Genomic DNA, 8,343 nt, shown 5'->3' with positions numbered 1-8,343 from the left:
GGCGAAATGGGCGTAGGCTGCTGGCCGAGCCAAGGATCGCGGCGCAATCTGCGCAGCAGCAGCCGGAGAGCCGAGCCAGGCAGAAGCAAAGGATGAGCCGAACTGGCGCGACCCTCGGCCCCCGGCCGGTTCAGACGGGAGCACTCGATAGCCGAACAGTAAGGGAGGGAGCGGTCCAGAGCCGGGCAGAAGCAATAAATGACCGATCTAGAGGAGGGATTCACGGGGGCGCTTGCGTTACTCTTTCTNTGGGGGGGGGTGAAGTAACTTGTCAGATACGTGAGTGACAGAGCCAGGCTTCCAGCACGGCCTGGGCCCTTTCCAGAACCCACAACCCACCTTACGGGTGCCTCAAGCTGAAGAGGGCTAGACCTACGGAGGTGGGACAAAGCTGGCCCAGAGCTAGGGGCCAGGTGATTGGAGGAGGCCCAGGGCTAAACTAAGAGGTGGCTTTCACCATTGCCACAGGGCCCTGTGACACAGGGACAAGAGAACACAGTTCTGGCTGCTGGGCCAAGTGTAGAGATTCCAATCTCCCAGGCCTAGGAAGGTCTGGAAGACTCTGCTCTAGGGAGAGCAAACATGCTCCCAGCTAAATATAGTCTTCCCAGCCTCATAACAAGTTTCTAATTCTGTCCAAGTCAGAGCTAGCTGCCAGGCCGACCACAGACACACTTCCCTTCTCCCACTCGGGCCTGTCCCCCAGGCCACTGCAGTTACCACTGGTGAAGAAGTAAAGGGTTTATTCCACAATCAGAGAGGAGAGCCAAGAACCCAAACCCTCAATAGGGGAGGAATTGCAAGGTGGGAATTGGTCCTCTAGATCTTCTTAGGAAAGTTCCTTCCTCTTCTGAGCCTTTTAAGTTTCCCCTCCAGCATCCTATTTAATACCTCTGTGACTGAGACAGGGGAATGCTGGTGGGGAGATAGGAGGACCATGGGGATCTGGCAGCAAGATGAATCAGGAACCCTCTGAGCCTGCAGCAGGAAGTGTGCGCCCCAGGGAGCGTTCATTCATGAAAGGGAAGAAGCTTCCGGCAGCTGGGGGCAGGCAAACTGGACCTTAGAGGCTTCTGTCTTTTCACCAGGACCTCTCAAGGCTGCAAGGGGATGACGCACTCATGCCAAGCACTACACCAGGAATCTGGATCGTCTTGTTCAATCATCCACCTACCTGATGCCATAGGTAATGTCCTGGCAATCTTACACAGAAGGAAAGAGAACTTGTAAACTCTCCAAAAGGCCATATTCCTTCCACTACACTGCTCGACCCCTGGAGATGTGCCCAGTGGATAGTGTCGACTATCTGTGTGGCTTGCTGCAAGAGGAAAAGCCTCCATTCGTGTAAAGCCCGAATCATAGCAGCTGGCTCTTAGTGCTTCTGGTACATGACAAGTCTCATGGCAGTCACAGCATCGCTGCTGCTCTTGGGACCTGTAACCCACCGACTGCCACCTGGGACCGCAGCATTCTGGCATTTCATCAGTTGCCTTCTTGCTTTATTTTCTTGTTAAATGATCCATTTCTCTCACAAGCATTTAAGCACTGACCTGACCCTCTGCTGAGTCCTGGAGAAGCTTGACCAGTGGGGGAGACAGAGAGGCAAATCCGTAATGGATAAGTTATGTGCTGAACAGCGTGTGGATTATAGGATTACGGCTAGGGCAGCCATAACAAAGTAGCACAGACCAGATGGCCTCAACACCGGAAATGTATTTTCTCACAGTTCTGGAGACCGGAAGTCCGAGATCAGCTTGGTGGGGCCGATTGCTCCCGAGGCCTCTCTCCTTGGCCTGCAGGTGGCTACCCTGCGTCCGCACGTGGTCTTCCCTCTGTGTCTGTGTCCTCTTCTTATGACACCGGTCATATTGGATCTGGGCGCAACCTAATGGCCTCATTTTAACTTCAGTATCTCTTTAAAGACGATCTCCTAACGCAGTCACATCCTGAGGTACTGGGGGTCAGGGGTTCAACATAGGAATTTTGGAGGGACACTGTCCAGCCCCATAATGTTCATAAGTACTTACGCCAAAGAGCTTCCGCCCGCCCAGCCAGACCCACACCGACCCTGTGCTCTTCTTCACCCTGCTCTGTTCCCTAGGACGCTGACTTCTGTGGACCTCACTCCCCGGCCCTGTGCTTCCAGCCAGCGTCCAGTTAGTACCACCAGTGGGAGGCACAGGCAGGGGAATGGAAGGAAGGAAGAGAGTGAAGTCAGTCTTGGCTTATTCGCTTAGCATAATACACTCTAGTTCCATCTGTGTTGTTGTAAATGGCAAGATTTCATTCTTTTTGATGACTAATATTCTGTGTGTGTGTGTGTTTACACCACATCTTTTTTTTTTTTAAGATTTTATTTATTTGTCTGAAAGAAAGAGAGAGCACAAGCATGGGGAGGGGCAGAGGGAGAGGGAGAAGCAGACTCCCTGCTGAGAAGGGAGCCCGACACAGGGCTCCATCCCAGGACCCCGAGGTCATGACCTGAGCCGAAGGCAGATGCTTAACTGACTGAGCCATGCAAGTGCCCCCCACATCTTCTTTATCTATTCATCAGTCGATGGACACTTGGGTTCTTTCCATAATTTGGCTATTGTCCATAGCGCTGCTAGAAACATGGGCGTGCATGTGCCCTTTTGAATCAGCATGTTTGTATCCTTTGGATAAGTAGCCAGTAGTGCAGTTGCTGGGTCGGAGGGCAGCTCATTTTTACCTTCTTGAGGAGCCTCCATGCTGTTTCCTGGAGTGGCTGCCCCAGCCTGCATTCCCACCGACAGCAGGAGGGTTCTCACAGGGCAACCTCTTCACACAGAGCTCTCTCCGCTGGTTCGGGTCCCTGTTCCCTCCCTCGCCCCTGCAGGCCTAGATTCAGCAAACTGTGCCCCTCTGTCACTAGCGAAGTCTCTAGGACATCCTTTGTGGCTTCCCTACACTCTGCCCACATCTTTATGAAGAGCGCCCTAATTTATGTAGTGCCTGGAAGTGTGTCAGACAAAAAGAGAAAAAACACCCCCACTAGCAGAACGGCCTTGGTAAGTAAAAATCCCAGCATATTGACGAAGTCATTAATACTGCTACTCACCTTTGGCAGAGAGCCAGGGTCAGGGAGAAATTAGCTGCTTGCCTTAAAAAAGGGGGAAACAATAGTATTGAATAGTATATATTCAATACGAAGTACTGGGACCAGGAGGATGAAAAACAAGGAGGGAGGTGTTCAAGGAGGAGGCAGGAGTGCCACCTCCCTCCGCCAGGCTCTCTCCTGGCCCAGCACGCTCCTCAGAGGCCCACACCTCCCCTTTCTTTCAAGAGTCAGCCAGGAGGGCACTCGAGCCCCCGGCACACACTCTGCCAGACTCTGCACCCCCCCTCCCTAAGCTTCTCCCTCTCAAAAAGTGGTGTTGTGACTCTGTTTACTTGTCTGAGTCTCTGCCTGGGCCTCTCTGAGAGTAGGAACTGGGTCTCTTATCTCTACCTCCCCAAACCCAGCTTGCTGCTTGGCCCAGAGCTGACGCTCAGAGTTTTCTAATGAACAACATGGATGAATAAAGCCAAGTTAGGACAAATGAGGATGGAGCCGTTGCAGCCCTCCTTCCCGGAGGCTTTCGTCAGATACACTCTGGGTGTGCGCGCAAAAGCTGTGGTTGAACGGAGATAGTCCTTCACCCCACCACGAACCTGGTCATTTCCAGTTCTGGCTATCCTCTGTGCCTCACTGACAGATATGTTTTACAAACCCCTGGGGCCTCAGCTTTGTTATCTGCAAAATGAGCATAATCGCAGCACCCATCATATCACCTTGTTGTGAGGAGTCAGTGGGTCAATACCTTCAGAGTATTAAAACCATGCCTAGGGTATAGGGTCGATAAATCAGAGTGATGATGATAATGTTTTCTGACCATTCCACATTTAAGAGCTATGAATCACGATTTATTAAATCACACCTAACAGTGTGCAAAGCGTGTTCACACGGCTGCACGTCCATTTTTTCAGCAAACAGTCTTGCCCTCAACACGAATCCACTTCAAGCAGAGGAAAGAGAAGCACTTTATGCCTCTCCCCGCTCTGTATCACCGTGGCTCCTTTCACAGCCAAGGGAACAGGAGCCTGCTGGGCCCGAAGCAACCATCGGCCTTTTATTACTGGAATTAAAGGCCAATCGCAATCACTCTGGCGCTTTCGCAGCTGAGGATGCGACCCTTGAAGGCAGATGCTTCAAGCTGGTGTGGGCCCCTCTCTTCTTGGGGAAGACAGAGCAATTCCATCCTTAATGTGCACCTGAACCTCCCAAGATCTTGGAAAATGCAGATCCTGCCTCGGAAGGTCTGGGGTGAGGACCCAGACTCTGAATTTCGATCTCCCAAGTTGACGGCAGTGCTGCAAATCTGCAGGCAGGGCGGCCGACCGGAACCGACCGGAACCGACCGGCCCACGTCTGCCCAGGACTCTCCCAGCTTCAGCATCGAGACCCGTAGATCCGAGGAACGCTTAGACCGGGAAAACCAGGACAGTCGGTCCCTGTGTCCACAGCACACTTTGAGTAGCAAGGATGTAGCCAGCTGAATTTGTGCTGAGCTCTGCAGCCACTCACTCGGGAGTCCCTGGAATAATCCTCTTGACCTGATAAAGAACCGTGACTCTTTAATCTCTAGAAATGACAGGGTAGCTGCTGATTTTGTGGGACCTAAAGCTTATGTAATCTTAGTGGCTCTTTTAAGGGAAAAAAAAAAGTACAAAAATATCTTTGTTGTGCAAAATTTGCAAAACGTATCACCATGCAAATAGAGTAAATTCCCTTCTGTCTGTTTGGTCTCTGGCCAAGCAGGTGCTCACTTCCTTCTGGAGGAATGGTGTTGGCAGCTCCCTGGCCAATTCTGAGAGAGACCAGCAGGTGGCAGTAAATTTACACAGCCCTCCTCAACCCCCGCCAGGCCCCCGCCCATCTCCAGAAATTTCTAAATCTTCCTCCAGCTGGCCTAGCCAGCTAATCCAACAAATTAATCTATGCTGTGATAATGGGCAAAGGAGTTCACGTGCTTCTCTCTAAATAGCATATTTTCCATTTAATGGAAATGCTAAGAGGTTGTTTTTAAAACCAAATAAAGAACGCTAATAGGTGAGTTGCAGGCACACTGTTGGAATCACACATCACTATGGAGATGTTTTTAATCAGGGAGACCTCTCTGTGCTCACCAGGTTGCATCTATGGAGGACTTCTAGGTCTTATCACCTGTTCCCACACCCCAATATATAGCTTAGTGTTTAGGTACCAACCTGGGGGTTCGGCTGCATGGGTAGTTAGTACTATCACTTACTGAGGGTCATGTTGAGTAAGGACCTTAACATCTCTGTGCCTCAGTTTTCTGATCTGTGAAATGGGAGTGATAATTCCGATTTCATACACTAGTTGTGGGGATTATGTTAAAATAATGTATATAAAGCACCCCAGAAACGTTGTATACGGTAAGCACTCAATAAGCAGCTATCATCTTCATCATCCCATGCCTTGCCTGCCTTCTGCCTTCTTCAAACCACATTCTCCGTCTTTCCTCCAACCTCAGCCCCCTACCAGGTGCCTCAAGAGAACAGAGCAGGGTTGAGCTCCCAGCATGGTAATGCCCAGGCCAGTTCTGGGCACAGCCTTCTCCAGCCCCATGATCTCTTTGCCCGTTGGGGGTGAGCCCTGGAGACACAAAAGCACACAAAGCGGGAGGGGCGCTGGCTGGACCAGGACTCCAGATCACCCCACTCAGCACTTCTGCAGGAGGTAAATTTCCAAGCACCACCTCATGGATACCAGGAGCCCACCATCTGCAGGTGAGCCTGGCATGCGAGGGCAGACAGATAAGGGGGTCATCTGGCCCAGGCTGACTCCCTCGTCGATCCTAGCAGGACGCTGTGCCACATGGAGGGACTCATCATGGAGCCAAGGCTTCATCCGCTGCATCCTCACCTTCCTGCTGGATCTGGGAAGCTCTCTCTGCCTTCTCCCCCCACGTCCCCTTGCTGGTTAGTCACCTTCAGTCGGCCACACTAAGAGGCAAAAGGGGGAATGGTTCTCAAACTTTGCTTTTGCAATCCAATTCCCGATGTACAATCTGAATCCCAAACCAATGAAATCAGAATCTTGTGACAATGAGACCCAAATTTCAGAAATAATTCCAATATGGAGTGCCTGGCTGGGGTGAGTCAGAAGAGCATGCAACTCTTGATCTCAGGGTCATGGGTTCGAGCCCCGTGTTGGGTGTGGAGATCACTAGATAAGAAAAGAAGTAATCCCGATGTACAGCAAGTTTGAGAACCAGTGCTCTAGAGTGGTGTTTCTCCAGCCTCAGTGTGCATTCAAGTCACCTGAAGAGTTTATTAAAATGGACAATGTAGTCCAGGAGGTCTAGGGTAGACCCTGAAATTCTGTGTTTCCATCAAGCTCCAGATGATACAAATGTTAACATGGCACAGATTTTGAGTAGTAAGGTTGTAGCCCTGTGCTTCTCAAACTTGGCATGCAGCAGAATCATCTGGAGGGCTTGTTAAAACATACTCGCAGTTTCAGATTCAGCAGATCTGGAGGAGGGCCCCTGGGGATGCCGGTGCTGCGGACGCAGGAGTCCACTGTGAGCAGCAGGGGTGGAGAGCAGAGAACAGCGCTTTTGCAGTCGGGCAGCCCGGGGCCGTTTCTGGCTTCACACCTTGCTAGCTCTGTAATCTTGCCAGTTACTTAATCTTTCTCAATTGTCATTTCATCATTCATAAAGTGGCCATTCTTGGGTAAGATTAATTGAGCTAGTATGAAACACCTACCAGACTTCCCAGCGTGCCAGTCCTCAAACTTGATTGCAAATTTAAATTACCTGAGGAGCGTTAAAATAAATCACTCCATGGTTGTTGATTTAATTGGTTTGGGGTACTGAGCATCAGGATTTTTTTTTTTTAAGCACTCAGGTAATTCTGTGCGGCCAGTACTAGGTAGTGGCCTGGCTCTGTGTCTCCCAAACACAAGATCAGCTTGCTGGGCTAAACTCCCTGAGTCTCTGACGTGGTATGTCTAGGTGAGGGCTGAGAATTGGCCTTCCTAACGAGCTCCCAGGTGTCGGTACTCTGCTCTGGGGCCTACACACCTACCAGTAACAAATGCATAGGGCCAGGGTGCCTGGCTGGCTCAGTCAGTAGAGCATGTGATTCTGGATCTCTGGGTTGTAAGGTCAAGCCCCACGTTGGGGATAGAGTTACTTAAAAATAAAATCTTAAAAACAAAATGCACAGAGTAGGGTTGGGTTAAAGAAGTAGTTTGGTTTGCCCACCTGCAAATAGTATGTATGGAGAACATCACCAGCTGTCCCCCCTCGGTCTGACTGCGGCTGAGGGAGAACCTCTTTCTACGGAGGGCAGGAGGGACCCGCATTGTTCCTCTAGACACTGTGCTCAACTGTGGCATTGGGGGAAGAACGGTGGCCTTGGCCTGCGTGACTGGGAGCCCAGAAACCAGATGTGTGGGTGGAAGCCACAAGGAGACCTTTGGGCTCAACACAAGGAAGAACTTTTTACCCTTGAGAACTGCCGTCTGGAAAGGGCACCAGCTTTCTCTTTCCGGGGTGAGTTCCCTGGCATGGGAGGTAGGCCGGCAGAGCTGCAGCCTGGGGGAAAGCTGGAGGGACTTGCACGGGAAGATCTCTGCCGGCCTTTGAAGTCTGACATTGCACATCCCTGAGGCTTCCCCTCAGCGTTATTCCAGAAGTTTCTGTTTATTTGGGGAAGTGACAGGCTGGAGCTTTCCTGACAGACTGACTGGCTTTCCCCCCTGGTGTTTTCCTTCGCCTGTCATCTAGCGGTTTACTTTCCCAGGACAAACAGGAGCGCGCCTGCGCTTAGCAAAGCCAGCAGGTTGGGGAGGTTGCTGTGCGGGTAGCAGGTGGCACCCCGAGTGCACTGCGGTGAGGGCTGAGCCCTTGGGGCCTTGCACACGCTGCGGGTTAACCGGTTAACGGGGGTGGGGGGATGGCGAGGCAGGTGGCCCTCGGGAGGGACGGAGGCTCCGGGGGCCAAACCCTGCCCAGGGCAAGAAGAGAGAAGAGAAGGAAGGGTCCAGCCCACACCGCCGGCCAAATCAGAGCACCAAGAGAACACCAAGTCTTTATTACAGGAATTCCTATGAAACAGCTCCAAGAAAAAAACCCACACATAGGAGAAAAAACAGCTAACAAAGCAACACTCACAGACTGGGGGCTGGGGCTGCCCGCCATGTGCCGGGAGCGGTCCGGGCCACAGCCCAGAGGCCTCTCCTCGGCCTCCGGGGCCAGACCGTCTGGAGCTCGGGCTGGCGGCCAGGGGGCTCCCGGGGGTGGGGAACGG

Source organism: Ailuropoda melanoleuca, chromosome 13, assembly GCF_002007445.2.
Source record: "Ailuropoda melanoleuca isolate Jingjing chromosome 13, ASM200744v2, whole genome shotgun sequence".
NCBI lineage: Eukaryota > Metazoa > Chordata > Mammalia > Carnivora > Ursidae > Ailuropoda > Ailuropoda melanoleuca.
Note: the sequence above shows the minus strand (reverse complement) of the source record.